We start from the raw sequence: 17420 nt of genomic DNA on the forward strand, positions 1-17420 counted from the left end.
CTACAAAAATAATGTATTCCAATTTAAAATGGGGCTATAGTAATACGCATAATAAAAAAATCGATCCAACAATCTTCCAAAATCACCTTTATATGAAAAACCCTCTCACCCCAAATACGAGGCACTACGGGGTGAGGTGGATTTTCCTCTTTATCGTCAAAATTATGAAATGGAACTACCCAAAATAAAATACAAACGTCCGAACCACTTATATACACCATTCAGTTTCCACATATAAAAATAAAATTTTATCGAGGTTTGAAAGTCAAATTTCACCCAACTCACCCCATTTTACGGTATTTAAAAAGTTATACCTACCTAATTTGCGTTATTATAAAATTGCATATTAAATGGAATGTTCTTGTTGGTTTATCGTTTTATTTGACGTGGGCATTAAATACCGGGTGTGGCCTGTAATACGAGCAAAAAAATAAACTGTAGCCTCTACTCCTCATACTGACCAATATCAAATGTTCTCATACTGAACAAATTTTATTTTATTTTATTCAGCAACTTTTAAAAATAACTTGTGGTTTGATTTTTATTACGCTGTAAATTTTATTCTAAGACGCAATGTATTGCGAATTTTGTTATGTTTAAGGCGTGATAAGCAACGTCAATCACAATGATATTATACATTGTTATAGATCATATTTATTTTGTATGAAAAATAGGAAGTCTAAAGACTTCATAATTTTTAAATGTTATTGAACAAAAGTGTCACCGTTTGAGGAGTACAATCTATGTTTTTATTTGCTCGTGTTACATGCTACAACCGGTATATGATGATACGATACCTATAATATTCAATAGGACTTCAACGTAAATATATGTGGGCACTTTCCATGAGTATTTTCTTAAGCACATCTAATTTATTTAATCTTTCGATACCAATTTCAAGGTATTTTTCTTCTTGTGTTTAAGACGCAAATTCCAATCACTAAATCATTAGTAGTAATAATCCGATAAACATGGCGGCGTCGGGCAAGTGCTAGTGTAAATTACATTATGTGTAAACGGCCTGGCCAGTAATAGAGCCTTCAAATAAATTAGAGGACCCCTGCTGAGCCGTCGTGGGTCCAAGGCATAAGCAGACGTGAAAGCGTCAAGAGTAGCGGATTAGGAGGATCCGCTGAAATAGGGCGGCGTCGGAAAAGTATGAGAGGTGTAAATTACATCATGAGTACACGGCCGGGCCAGTAATAGAGCCTTCAAATAAATTAGAGGACCCCTGTTGAGCCGTGGACTCCGTGGAGGGTCCAAAGCATAAGCAGATGCGAAAAAAGTCTTTAAGCTTTTTTTATGTTTCACCCGTTTCTGTTTAAATTTATTTAAATTATGAAATAAAAACTACATGAACATAGATTGAGAACGGACATCCAAAGTTTTTTTTTCTAAAAAAACTTTTATTAAATTGTAAGTTTAAATCAACGTCATGTTGAGTTAAACCAAGAAGATTTTTACTTATAATTTTAAAACTGAAACGGGACTAATCACTTGCATTTACTATCCCCACAGCTAGAAGATTTTTTAATATACCTACAAGAGGTAATTAGTTCTTGACACATTGACATTCTCACAATTATTCGGAGTAAACATAATAGTAAGATTTTATAAACACATTCCGAGAATGTTGTGATGGATAGTTATTTCTTTTCCTATCCTCCCGACAACACTCGCTCCGCTTGACGCTACAGCTTATGATTTATCAACATCGTGCCCGACGGAGTGTTGGGAAATTATCTATACTTTTGTTCTTCTATTTAACGATGACAGCCGTTATATATGACGTGTTTTGAAGAAACATTGTAGAGTAGAAAGTACCCGAATGCCGAAGTTATCTGAGTTTCTATCGAAACAGCAGCTAAGATTAGACGATTGTATTATCAATATTATTACTTTCTTATTTGACATGGCAATATGAGATAGTGATACATAAAACATGTCTTGATACTCTTGATTTGAATTTTGAATTAAGAATCAGTCACCGACTTGAATCAGAGTACAGTAAAGTTGCCAACAGATATATCGGAGCGGCTAAGGCGCTCATAAATATCTAAACACGCCTCTATTCTCAGGTGACTGCTATTTTGGCAAGGAAATTAGCGAATTGCGGGGATTTTTAGGGTTCCACCCAAAAGGTAAAACGGGACCCTATTACTAAGACTTCGCTGTCCGTCCGTCCGTCTGTCTGTCACCAGGCTGTATCTCACGAACCGTGATAGCTAGACAGTTGAAATTTTCACAGATGATGTATTTCTGTTGCCGCTATAACAACAAATACTAAAAACAGAATAAAATATAGATTTAAGTGGGGCTCCCATACAGCAAACGTGATTTTTGACCAAAGTTAAGCAACGTCGGGCGTGGTCAGTACTTGGATGGGTGACCGTTTTTTTTTGCATTTTTTTCCCGTTTTTTTTCATTATGGTACGGAACCCTTCGTGCGCGAGTCCGACTCGCACTTGCCCGGTTTTTCTTTTATACTCCAATGAAGACGTAATTGGAGTGAAAGAGTAAGATGCCCGCAATTTCCGAACTTGGATTTTCGCGGTTATAGCCCTGATCATCTTGCGTGTAGGTACTACCCACCCACGCTATAAGCCGCTACTTAATAATCTGCGACTACATACTTGTATTACAACTGCTGTAACATAAAATGTCGGCCTGCCCATAAAGTATCAATTTCAGCTCATAAAGATATAGTCATAAAAATATACAGCGCTACTTGTAGGGTAGCCAAAGACATAGATAGCTACAGGCAGGCGTGGCTCACTCCGCGATTTCGTCGCTTTACTACAGGTAGCTAAAACTCCATCCGTTCGACCCCAATTTTGGGGTTTGCCATAAGCCGCGCGTGGCGCTGTCGCCACCTAGCGGCCATATCTGTGCTGATCGTGCCAGATGTGTTTTGTTAGAGAGTGAGTCTTCTGTACCTAGTAATATTATTTATTCTGCGCACGTAACTACATTGATGTCAGAATGATGTTATTCAGATATTAAGTATTTCGCTCGTACATGTCCAATTGTCCATACATGATTGGCGCGAGTGAGATGCGCGATAAAAATACGCGCGAGCGAAAGAGTAGGCAGGTCAATGTACGAAATTCCTCGTGTTAAGCTTCCTTTCAGTGATTTATATTTTTGTGTCCAGTCACAGTTTTATCGCTTGTCACTATACCTGACACGTTCTAACAAGTATGTAAGTGCGAAAGTGACGGGCATAGTAAAAAAGATGAAAATGGAACCATGCTGCGCCCGCTCGTAACTCTACTTACAGGCAAGTTACAAGTCGTTCCTACCAGTTCTTAGAAACTAATTCATTTCAAATACATTACCAAAGTAAATCTAAACCTACATTGAAGATACCTAAAAGGCAACCAACCTTATATTGCTACCAAGTTACATTTGCGGTCAAAAGACGCGCCACTATCCTCAACCTGATATAAAAGTGTTTGAAATAAAGCTAGTTTCTGATTTATCCACTAGCATTGCTAAGTTTGTAGCGCTACCTTAAAAACAAATCATATTTTCAGTTTCCAACAGCCGTATCGTTAACATCTTCCACTTTCTTAGTATGTAAAAGTGTTAGTTATAGATTTTGCGACCAGCAAAATTAAGTTTGTCGCGTTATATGTTATAAACCAGAATAGTGTGTGGAGATATCATCGCCATATCAAATATTAATAATTCAGATAAATTCTCGATGGCGAAGATAGCGAAGTGAGTTAATTTGAGTTGACTAGGTATGTTCTTGAACCAAGCTTTTTATTAGAATACGGATATAGTGGATAAGGATACTAGAGTGTATTTTATATGGCAAGAAGTTATCAGGACAATAAAAAACCGGTCAAGTGCGAGTCGGACTCGCGTTTCAAGGGTTCCGCACAAAAGTCTGACACACGCTTGACTGCAAATTTCTAATAGGTTTTCCTGTCATCTATAGTAAAGAATAATTTTGAATATTTTTTTCAAAATTTTAGACCCAGTAGTTTCGGGGATAAAGGGGGAATGGTAATTTTTTGGCTAATTTCTTAAATAACTTCGAACCTATGTATTTTAAAATTATAAAAAAAACATGTCCTTCTGTGGGCCACTAATTTACATATGTGTACCAAATTTTAACTTAATTGGTCCAGTAGTTTCCGAGAAAATAGGCTGTGACAGACGGACAGACAGACAGACGCACGAGTGATCCTATAAGGGTTCCGTTTTTTCCTTTTGAGGTACGGAACCCTAAAAAAGAAAATAATAAATTTATTCAAACAAGAAATACAAAACAAAAAAAAAACAATTATAAACTAAAATTAAAAACTACAATAAAACTACAACTAAAATAACTACTAAACTAAAATAACCTATAAATAAAAAACTGGCTCCAACTCTGTGCCTTGGGGCAGGGTGCCAAGAAGGCTGGCGGCATTGCCGCGCTGGACGGCAATGCCAATGCGTTGCGCAAGGTAGGAGCCAGCCCTCTTGTCACCCGTTGCCTCCACAAGGCGCTTCGCCAGCTCGGCGAATATGCCGTGGGCGCCAGAGCCCCACGGCCCTAGGGTTTCCACCCCAAACGGCTCAAACATGCAGCCAGAATCAATGGCTGCATATTTGCGCCGCTTGAGGTGTTCAGCCGCGTTATTCGTTCATTTTCAGAAAATAATTAAATACGAGTAGGAACATACATTTTAGGAAGTAGATATGTGCGCAATAAAGATAGGTAGGTACCTACTTACTATTTTTTTATTAAAAGAAAAAATTGAAAATTTACCTTTGGCATGATTCGAACTCGCGAACTTTTGGAACACTGGCCCAAATGCTCTACTAAAGCTTACCAGAAAACAATTTTTTTATAAAATTGATTAATCGAATCGAAATCGATTTCCGGTCTTATAAACCTTCGCAACGATATCCCACACTATGGGTTTAAAAAAATATTTAAAGAAATTAAGCAATCTGATCCTCATTGCCCAACGAGGCAACCTCAATTATCAATCAAGGGCCTACACAACTGCCAATAATATAGCTATTATTTATTATTATATAACAATCACCACAAAAGCCAAGGCGAGATACAACATGGAGTGTCATTCCCATTGCTTGCTAAGCACATCAACTGCAGCCGGTGTGTTATAGATGGGTTTATCCATCTTTATTCACGTGATAAAGACGCCACATACAAAATAACTGTCACTTTTTAACACCGTGGGATGGAAAGGGACATCTTTTTATCATGCTGCCACGTATAGTTCGTTTTTTTAGCATTAGAAATAAGGTAAACAATCTTGGTGTGTCTTTTAATTGAAAAACACATTTTAAAAATAAGTTACGGCAAGTATGTAACACTTATGAATCTAATACGTTCATTTATATTCTTCTGCTTTCATAAGTAATAGTTACTGATTTTTAAAAAGCGTTTTTCAATTAAAAGACTTGTCAAGATCGCTTACCTTCTTTCAAGTTCTTTCTTATGCTAAAAAAAAAGAACTATAGACAAAACGACCGTACAGGGATAGGCTTAAAGATGACTAATGTTAGAACGGTCCGGGTCCGAGCCGAGACGTCTGACACTTTGTTTTCTATTATGATGGGTAATCGGTGATCACCTGACGCTTTCATCCATAAATAAATAAATAAATAAATATTATAGGACATTCTTACACAGATTGACTAAGTCCCACAGTAAGCCCAAGAAGGCTAGTTCATCCATAGAATACATTAATCGATTTTCACTTATTAATTATTTTTTTCTGAAACCAGAAATATTGGCTCCTCCTTCCGGAACCCGCAGCTAGGCGCAGGAGGGACATTTTTTATTTTTCTGTCTGTGTATTAACCTTAAGGTGCAGCCCTTAGTCTGCCGCCCTTATATGCAAGACCCTAAAAGGCCCTTTTACTGGTTAGGTGAACTAATGCGCACGATACGCTATACGAATAGTAGCCGTAGCCATTTATTTGAGATATTCTGTAATTATTTCACCATACAAGAATCACGATTGTCTCCATCCAAAATTAAAGGTCACAACTAACAAAGTACGACAGTCTAATCAGTACTTTAATCTTTGGTGATAGGGTGTGTATTCGCTTGATTGCAGGATGTTGTTACATTGTTGCAGATACGGGTGTAATTAGTGGAGGCTCTGCAAGGTATCAAAGATGATTTATCGACCAATATTTGTATCTCAAGCAGATAATCCTGTGTTTCTTATAAGTTTAATGTTTTTCTTATAGCACTGCAAAGTTTAAACTATATTTCCTATAATAATATAATGTAAGGCTTGTCTATTAACTTAATCTATTAACTTAATAGACAAGCCTTACATTATATTATTATAGGAAATATAGTTTAAACTTTGCAGTGCTATAAGAAAAACATTAAACTTATAAGAAACTCAGGATTAGTATTAACTATTAGACGTTATTGTTGAATTAATAATTCGATATTAAACTTTCGTGAGACATATTTTAAATTGTTTATACGACAACGGTTTCACTCACTTGAATTTTTAGTCGCTATTGGCGACATGTTTCGGGCCCGTCGGGGGTCCTTCCTCAGGCTCGAGTGCTCGCGGCGGCTGCAACTCGTGCACTCGAAGGACCCCCGACGGGCCCGAAACATGTCGCCAATAGCGACTAAAAATTCAAGTGAGTGAAACCGTTGTCGTATAAACAAAATGAATTAATAATTCATCAAAATGCGCCATATAAACAATACTAAAACCATGAAAAACATTGAAACTCTTTGTTACCGTCCATATCCCATTTTAAAAACTTTACAATAACGTAATGACGCCAACACGAAACACAACGTTAAAACACCCATTCAAAATTAAACCTTACTTGTATGCTTATAAAGTATGAATCCCTCTTTATTAATTTTTGAGTCACATTTCCCAAACTCCAAAAACACTTAAATCACTCGAATACCACCCATATATCTATAACATTAAAGTGTTCTCTAACTCCACAGGTTACATTGTCGGTAAGGTCAAGACTGTCACCTTGCGTGCGTCGTATTTTTCTCACGTAGTCATAACAATTGCAACATTTTGTTCTTATTTCTACAATTACGGAAAGCATACAAATTGTGGGCTAAAAATAAACCGGGGCATGATTTAAAACTTAACTCTGTACTTACAAAACATGTAAGTAGTGCCATGCAGGTAACTAAACTACAATCTGCAACACGTAATAGGTTGTATTGATGTAGACCAATAATATGTAGGATTCGTAAAGGACAGAGAACATTTTTAACTGTCTTCATGAGACCAGAAACGAATTAAAGGTTTCAAACGTCTTAAACTTGCCATTTATTGGTACACACGCGCATTCGACCATAGGTATGCCGTCGATACAGACGTCCTACTGTTGAGGATTTTCTAAAGTTTAGAATCTAAACGGATCGAAATACATGTCGAGCGATTATTCGACAAAAATGATATACTTAGGTACAACTCTTAACTTTAATGCAACTTTTAACAAGCCTTCCAAAACATGAACGCGTCAAGTAACTACCATATTTGCTCACCCAGTACAACTTTTTCCTGTTAACCACCTATCCTTGCTTGTCGCGGTGTCGTTCGACATAACTCGCGCGATACCATCTCGCGGTGGGCGGTGATAGAACACCTTTGGAGTACCGTAGGCTTGAAGCACCTTGGAGTATTATTTCAATTGCTCGGCGAGTGGTGATTCGAACTTCGCAGTTTTAATTAAGGAACCGTTCAGATTGAGACTATACTGCTGCAGTATTGCGGCAACCAATGCTGCCGAATGCATTGCTGTGGCAAATGTCAAAATCCGGTCATCAACAACGTTCATAATTTTGTAACACGGGACTTAATCGCGTAAAACTTATTTATTTATTTTATCGTTTATTTACGGCCTGACGTTTCGAACGTGACGTTACGTAAGACAAACACTGGGCAAGAGTAACTTGTAGGGAATCCTCATAGTGTTACTTTTGGCCCGAGTAAAATAAACTATTTAATTAGGTACTCATGTTTCTCCTTACCTCACTGATGACTCTTAGAGGTTGGTAACGAAAATTGAAGGATTATATAATAATTATCATCCACCGTATTAGGATCATGCATGCTGGATGCATGATGCGCCTGTTGTCTATCTCTACACTTAATCTACTATTCTTTTCCTTTGTATCTTTTTACTGAGGTGATGCCAATAAATAGTATGCTATCCAGGGCTCGGAACCGGTTTTTTTTTAAATCCCAAAATAGCCCAATATTTATAATAATTTTATGCTCTTTCCGTAGGACTGAATCATGTATTTAGGTAACGACTTCGTATTATTAGATTGACGCGTCAAAAATGAAATAACGTAAACGTAAACGTATAAAAAGAACGTAATAATACCGGTATTTTTTGAATGAAGAAAAAACCGGTTCCGAGCCTTGATTATATCTATCTATCATTAAGGTTTCATCTGAGGTACTAAGATTGGTCTAAAATCCCACACAGCCTAATAAAATTTGCAAACACATAAATTACACCAATAACTGCTTAGATGGCAATAAACGATAAATTCAACATTGCCAATACCCAATAATATAGTATAAATTATAATATTACAACTGCAGTCTCTATTCCGAAACTCACTAGGGTCCACTTGCACCATCCCACTAACCCGAGGTTAAGCGGTTTAACTGTTAATACAGTGTCAAATTGTACTGGTAACCATGGTAACTCCAGGTTGAACCGGTTAGCCCCGGGTTAGTAGAATGGTGCAAGTGGACCAGATAGTAAAGCTAGCAACAAAAGTAACGAATGAAACAACGCACCAAAAGTATAATAATAATAATATACGCAACACCAGCCTTATTGAGCTTACTATGGGATTAGGTCGATCTGTGTAAAATTATCTATAATATTTATTTATAAGTCTCATATAAATAAAGACCTTAGTCACAATCTTGCAAATATAACAGTAAACTAATCAACAATATCTTGAATCATTTCACTAAGTAATCTCCACAAAACAGGCTCTAAATCGTTCTATTAAAGCCTCACTATCACAGACAATACCATAAATTACAGACGTTTGCAGTATCATAGGCGAGCTAAATAGCTCATTTCCATAGAGATGCTGTATGGTGCAAGCTATTCGAGTACGTTATAGGGAAATAAAGGCTTCTGGATAGTTTGTTTTTAAATGTGAGCGAAATGAGAAAATATACTTACAGCCGTATTCGAACAATGAGATACGTCAAATACTAGATATTGAAACGATATGGAATAGATATGTCAGTGTCAAACAAGTGTCAAAAGTGACGTTTTTGTTTGAAGAAATGTCAATTTTGACACTTGTTTGTTCGAATACACCTGTTAGTGTAGAATTGTAGATGTTGAGATTCCAGAGAAATTATCACTACAATTTATACAACAAAGTCCCCCGCCGCGTCTGTCTGTTTGTGTGTATGTGTATGTATGTTCAACTCAAAATCTACTGAACGGAGTTTCATGCGGTTTTCACCTATCAAGAGTGATGCTTGAGGAAGGTTTCTGGTTTATGTGTATAATTTGTAAACGGCGGAATCGTCATTCAGCGGTGTTGACATCACTATGATAACCGGCAAGGACACACTAGAGGTCGTCCATCTTAGATTGGTTTTGCGCGAGAGCGTCGCCGTCGTCGCATATTATTTTCAGACCTGACTATACTCTCATATCTGTGATTCCCGAATAAATATTGTTATAAAGTGGTGCTCTGGTGTTTTTACTCTTACATTTGTTACGGCTTTGTGTAACCCGTGCGAAGCCAGGGCGGGCCGCTAGTTGTAGAATATAATGAATAGGACTAAAACAATACTTTAGTAATGTTAACAGAAGTTTGCAGTATCAGAGGCGAATTAAATAGCTCATTTCCATAGAGATGCTGTGGTGCAAGTTGTTCGAGTATATTACGCGGAAATGAAGCTTCTGGGATAGTATGTTTTTAAATGTGAGCGAAATGAGAAAATATACCTTGTGTAGACTGGACAAAACCATTCAGGCACAAGAGGCCTTTGGTATGTGGGTAACTTTTTAGGGTTCCGTACCCAAAGGGTAAAACGGGACCCTATTACTAAGACTTCGCTGTCCGTCCGTCCGTCCGTCCGTCTGTCACCAGGCTGTATCTCACGAACCGTGATAGCTAGACAGTTGAAATTTTCACAGATGATGTATTTCTGTTGCCGCTATAACAACAAATACTAAAAACAGAATAAAATAAAGATTTAAATGGGGCTCCCATACAACAAACGTGATTTTTGACCAAAGTTAAGCAACGTCGGAAGTGGTCAGTATTTGGATGGGTGACCGTTTTTGTTTTTGCTTTTTTTTGTTTTTTTTTTTGCATTATGGTACGGAACCCTTCGTGCGCGAGTCCGACTCGCACTTGTTCTTTAGTTACCTTTAGTGGCCTAACGGTGAGAGCGTGCGACTTGCAATCTGGAGGTCGCGGGTTCAAACCCCGGCTCGTACCAATGAGTTTTTCGGAACTTATGTACGAAATATCATTTGATTTTTACCAGTCGCTTTTCGGTGAAGGAAAACATCGTGAGGAAACCGGACTAATCCCAATAAGGCCTAGTTTATCCTCTGGGTTGGAAGGTCAGATGGCAGTCGCTTTCGTAAAAACTAGTGCCTACGTCAAATCATGGGATTAGTTGTCAAGCGGACCCCCCCCCCCTAGAATGGATATGACATCTATTTGCTAATTTACCTACTGTATGTAAGTAAAACATGTAATTTTAAGATGTAAGTATGTTTTGAAAAAAATTTGATCCGTCGAGTTTCTTGCACCGGTATTCTTTACTTTTGCTCGGGTTAAAAAATAAGTTAGAAGTGGTGGTAATTTTCCTTCTTGACGATGCTATACCCAAATAAGTCCATTTTGATTCCATTTCTCTATTTTTCTTCTTCCTAATTTCCATTATTATTCTTAATTTGAATTTATTTTAATCGCCAAACCCTATTCCCTTGTGCCCGTCCAAGCAAAGAGCACGGACGTTGTAGGAACTGTAGGACACAAACCAGTCTCGTCCGATTCCATCCAAACTAACATTACATCTCATTTGGAATTTACGATGCCAGTTTGTGGGATGTATCTCTAAGTTAGTATTCTGCGTATTGATTTAAACATTCACGATTTTCGCACACTAAGTATTTTATTGAAATGGAGATGTTGATATTGATATTTGATATTTATTGAAATCAAATTTTACAGCATTACAGCTAACACCAATGCACTGTAAAATTAAGTACCTAAGTAATAACAAAACGATTAATAGGCTACCTATTGCATGTTTGATTCGCTAAAACGTAAAAAATCTTTAAAAAGTTTATGACTTTCGTCGGCAAACAAGTCGGAGTTAGGTGCAAAAGATAAGAAATTATTAAGGAGTGTCCGGGAAGGACTTAGTGCTAAAAGATATGATTAAGTGCAAAGTATCAGAAAACGACGTCAAGGATAGGGCGAAGTAGAAGCGAAAGACACGGCAAGCTGACCTCATCACCATGTAGAATATATACCTTGGAAGAGAGAAAGAGGATGTTGGGATGTTTGGTTGGGATGTTCTATTTACTATTCAATTATTTTTACAGCTCTTCTTATTGTTAATTCAACGTATATCTACTTAACACTTTAAACTCTCGCGTTTTGTACACATATTTAATTACACAAACGGGTCTACCGCAGCTGTGGTCACGGAAGCTGGTGCAACTCAGCTAAAACGTCGGAATTAAAGGTAAAAACAATGAAATTATATCGCGGTAGACCCGTTTGTGTAATTAAATATGTATATCTACTTCTTGGTTAAATTAATATTTTATTTCCTCGGGCAAAGTTGGGCATCAACGGCGAAGTTAGAGTTCCCTACGGTAGATAGGCTAATCTCGAACTTCAATGAATTAATTGCAACATAACGGAATGGGGTTGGCCGGTGGAAGTTTTTAGCAGATGGCGCCATCATAGCTTGCCCTGTCAATCCCTAGAATTGTGTCAAATTTTTGTTTTTTTAATACCCTGGATGCCAGCCCTTTAAGCCAAACCTCATAGAAAAAGGGGCAAGCTATGATGGCGCCATCTATGCAAACCTTTGACAGTTGCCAGCCCCATTATGAAGGAAAATATGACTCCTTCGGCCATGTCTGCTGATGTTCTGTCTCAAGTGTGCGTATTGGCCGTAACGTCTGCGGGCAAGGGCCCTTCAAGTCGAGACCCTTTTCATACAGATTTTACGCTCCGACAGAATTGACTGGGCTACACACGCATTAATAACTTCACGAGGACTGTTTTCACTTTATACTTTTCTAATGCAAGGACATGCTTGCACTTTTTCTAAGTACCCATTTGTTTTGTCATGGTTGTAGGTAAATCTACTTACTGCCGTATTCGAACTTCAAGATATTCACAAGAGACGACACGTACTGGATCCATTCTAGATACGTTATAGTTTAGATATCAACTAGTTCTCTTTTGCAGCGCAATTCGGGCAACCAATGTCACATTTACGTTAGATAGAGTAACTAGAGTAAGATATCTATTAGATGTGAATTGGATCTCTAAGTCATATCCTGTGGAAATCGTTCAAGAGTATCTCCAGAACCGCGAAAATGTCAAGTTTGACAGGTTAGATCTTAAACATCGTTATCGTATCTTGGTGATGTCTAAAAGATATGTAATAGATGTATATTTCAAAATCCGAATCGGGCCCATACATTCGATTCTCACCTGAGTGAACTGCGTCGTGGATATTCACCGGCCTTTCTAAACCTTGACGTTAACGGAATCATCGAAAGTATCGATGGAGCCATAATACCCAAAGATTGATTGAAGTAGGGGAGACCGAGGTGAGTTGAAACAGAGGTAAGTTGAAACAATGTGAATTTTGCGGTATTAGAATCGTCTTGAGACAAGGACGCATATTGAGGAACCAGCGGGTTACTTTAGGACGCGGCTTAACATCGTTTTTTCCACCACGATATCAGTTAGGTATATATGTCTCAAAAATTACGTTGTTTCAACTTACCTCTGTTTCAACTCACCTCGGTCTCCCCTACGTACCCATTGCAGCATATTTATTTATTTATTTATTTTAAACTTTATTAATAAATTTATATTTATTTATATAAAGGAGGTCGAGTTATTTTGTGGTTTTTATGTTGGAGTTAGGATCTTCATTAACGTTTATTTTTCTACTAAAGAACGCGAAATATTTTTTTTAAATCAATTACTGGTATTAAAGTTAATTACTTAACAGGGTTCTAAATCATGATTGCGTTATTGTGTAGTGGTTTATCTAATAATTATTATTTCATGACCTAAAAACTTTGACACCAATTATATTAAATTTCCCTTTACATCCATTATAAAGTCTCATTAATTCTGATCACTGTCTCAGAAATCATTCTGTACAAGTCTTTAACTAAAATGTACGTCAGCGAATCTGCCCCACACTTGCGTTCATTATGTCTGAAGCAGGCTTTACGGGACCAATTACTTCTAATTACTTCCCTAAGGGAGTTAAGTGTGTTAGTGTCGATTAATTACGAGAAAAGTCTTTTATACTACGTTGGTGGAAAACAAGCATACATTTTGCAACAAGCATATAATATATGTAATATAAAAATACATAAATAATTTAGCCTTTATATCTACGTCATACTGCTATAGTAGTAGATTTCATACAACTTTGAAAATTTTCAAGGTTGTTGAGCACTCTCATGTAGTTGAGATAAAATTACGAAACTTGGTATATTTTATCAGCATAATAAGTGTAACAAAATAAGGGGGTGCCCCGTAGGAAAATAAAAAAAAATGTTTTTTGTATCACTCTGGGGGGCACTCCATACATCTAACAAAAAGTCTAAAAAAACCTTGATTTTCTACCTTTTATTAACTTGACCAGGAAGAGAGGGGCAAAAGGTACTCAGTGAAAGTACATTAAGCAATCGCGGCACGTAGCTATATTAAGCAATAAATTTCCGTGTTTTATGACAAACTCCTTGATTGTAAACTAGTAAGCAATAAAGGGGATAGATTGCGCAATATAGCAGGCAATTCATAAAGCTTACCTTACCGGTCGTTGCTAGGTGAAAAACTGGAATAATACCTTAACGGCCCCATTCGAACGATGTCACAGCGACACGATCGGTATCGCTTTGACATCGTATTAAGTACTGCTCGAATTGGTCCGAAGTGACTTGACTTTGGAAACATTTTGGGCAGATGTGGGAGAAGCGAGAAAAGATCGAGTATTTTATTTTCTCGCGAACGAACGTACTAACGTGTAAATGGAAATCTCGTATGAATAAAATAATGCGTTTACAATATCAATGGGGGATCGCTGGCTTTTTACACTGCTGGCAATACTTTTGTAAGAAAAATAAAAAGAAACACTCGCACGCGAAAAACGTAATTTTTGTTTTACGTAAGTTGTCGGTGGAAATGCGCGTTGAAGTAGCATATAGACGCTTGTAATTACAAAGGTGTCACGAGCGAGTTGCTGATCCATTACCTGTGTTAAAACGCAGGTCCCTTACCGCCGACAAAGCCATTTTAGAAAGGCTCATATATCTACAGGGCCACGGGGTCACTTGGACCCGGTAAATAAAGAAAGAAACCAGTCCTGAGGCGAAAATAGTACATTTCGATGCTAGTGCGGAAGGTATGTCATTACTTCACGAGTACCGAGATATCTTGCCACGAGCCGCAGGCGAGTGGCAAGACTCGGGACGAGTGAAGAATGACATTTCCGCACGTGTATCGAACGACGTTTTTTAATACAGTTGCGAAAAAATAAGAAAAACATTGTTAATCGTACACTAAACAAAAGTGGTAACAGTGACAGCTCGGTTAGACGTCGTCTTTAAGTATATTATATCTATGGGCGTTTGGCAGCTATTCCGTTCCATTCGGTCAACTTATTAAGAACGGAATTTTCAATATTGAATATTAAAAAATAAACGTGTTATAATGATGAAGAGGTAAGTAATTAAATATGAAATATGTAATATTTTTCGTATTCTTACATTAACGGTAGGTTTTTATGCTGATTACGACGTTTAAAGGAAACTAATATTAACACTCATCAATAAGTAGTCGTGAATTGGAACAAGTATAAATTTAAAAAAATTGGAAAAGTAAAAAGCACTAGTTCGAGATAACCAACTTTCCGCACGCTAAACAGCTACGTAAAGTAGCACTTTTTGAGCAACTGTATTAAAAAAATATTTATTGCCATCCGAACGGAAAACAACGTGCATAAATAATGTATTGTGTTGGGATTAATTGCTCAATTTGTTATGAGCCGGCTTATTAATTAGCGATGGCAGTTTTTTAATGGTTGTAATTGGTTGTAATTTATAAGTTTTTAGTTTTTTTAAAGTTAAGTATGCAAAGTTGGTTGTGGATAATCATGCACTGTGCCGGCTAAGGTCTGTACTCTGTATTTCAATCAATCAATCAATCATATAATCGTTTATTGATAACAAGCGTTACACGTCATTTAACATTTTCTGTTTAACACACTTTATACATAAACATATATACCAAGAAAGATTACAATTTTATTATAAATATGTCGTTATTCATTTAGGAATTAAATTTATACCATCTAATTAAATTATTATGCGTCATTAAATTATAAAATATAAAATAATGTCCCAAGTATTTGGAATATTATGATTCGATTTATAAATTTCTCTACCGGCTCTACCTTAACCTCTGAATTCAATAATGATATCTTCATTCCCTGTGCAAATAACTGTATTTTTTTCAACCTAATGTTTTCAGACTAAGGTTTTAATTTGTATACATATTTTTGGAGCTGATCGTGCGGAACGTCCCGTTATGGGATAACCTCTTAACTTGTTATGTGCGCACGCGGCCTTGCGTTCCCTGCGCACATAGGTCGGAAATCACGATTTAGGCCGCCAAAAATATTTTATTGCATTTTTGCGCTTTATATACGATTTCGAACTAAGAAAACATATTTTTAGATAATTACAATTATTATTTTTAAATTTATGGCGTTTTTTTCCAAAAAATGTTGATTTTGCTCCTCCTCGCTTCATTATTTTATATATTAATGATATATATTATAGCAAATAAGTATTTATTTTCTTCCATTAAATATATAAATAATAAAATACACATGATTTATACATATATATTATATTTAGGTATAAGAGTAACATATGTATTATAGAAACTAATAGAAATATACAAAGGTTGTTATCTAATATTATTACGATTGATACATTTACTCAATAAGATTAACATAAATTAATAAAACCCTCGCCACATTTAATCATCATCATATCTTAAAGAAAAATCCGCCTCATCGCTTGGGTAGCATTGATCATTCTCCGCTCTCGCCTTATGTGGCTCAGCAGAAATCAATAGCTGCATAACTAGTTTCTGACAGAAATAATTTAACTCGAGGTTTCGTTATCTTTCTCGTACTGCTGATAAGCGGATCGGAGGTCAGAAGCAACCTATGTTAAATGTCCAGATTGCAGTATTCTCTAGAAAACTTTCGGGCATGATATGGCCGAAAGTGTTTGTTTCAGGCTTCTGCAGCTTCCTCCGAAAGTTGTCCAAAGGGAACTATTAAATTTTCAATAATATGAAATTCTGCCATGTATCAGTATTTTGTGCATTGCGGTGTCATCGGATGCCACTCATAGAAATTTATATAAAGCTTTGCCATTTCCAGAGCGTATGAGCGGAGCGGCGGAGCTTCTTTCCAACCAAGATTCATTACTTAGATATCAGAAAAATTTCCACAATGCGACGTGATCTAATCCATCTCTTTTTAAATTCTGATTCAAAATGTGAAATTTTACGCTTCATGTTCTTTTTTTCTTCATCTCCGTCACCTGAGCGCATAAGGAGATAATTTTCCAAAAAGTCTAATTTTTCAGTTATTGACTGAAAATTCTGTTCATTTAACTTATCAGACAGGTATTTTCAAGTCACAACTTTTAAAGCAGAGGAATTTGATGAACCTAGAATAACAGAAAAGTCATTTTAACGCTAATGAAAAAAAAAACGTAATAATTTGCTATTTCCGAAATTTTTTTTTTAAACTCTATATTTTACAAAGTGCCCAAAAGTGCCCTCCAATTTTTTCATAAAATGTAAAGATATAGTTGATTTATAGAATGACATAAAAAATATCACTGGGACGGGCCCGGAAGTATAGTATTTTCACAATTGAATATGAAAAAATAACAAAATTTTCATCAAGAAAAGGGTCATGTTTAGAGGGTTATATATATATCATAAAATAAATATTTCTAATTCAAAATAATTGAAAATAATAGAAACTTACCTGAATTTTCGATACCCATCACTTTCACTGACAAATAAATTCCACAAAAATAAATATTGGCTTAGAAATGTTTGCTTCGGATAACAGTGC

General features: G+C 36.5%; 1 protein-coding gene across 1 annotated transcript in view; it reads right to left on the minus strand.

The window, feature by feature from the left end:
* The window catches only part of LOC134668782 (netrin-B-like), a 248160-nt gene that overhangs the window by 185022 nt on the left and 45718 nt on the right, over window positions 1-17420 (minus strand). The window lies entirely within an intron of this gene.

Source organism: Cydia fagiglandana, chromosome 11 (assembly GCF_963556715.1).
Source record: "Cydia fagiglandana chromosome 11, ilCydFagi1.1, whole genome shotgun sequence".
NCBI classification, from domain to species: domain Eukaryota; kingdom Metazoa; phylum Arthropoda; class Insecta; order Lepidoptera; family Tortricidae; genus Cydia; species Cydia fagiglandana.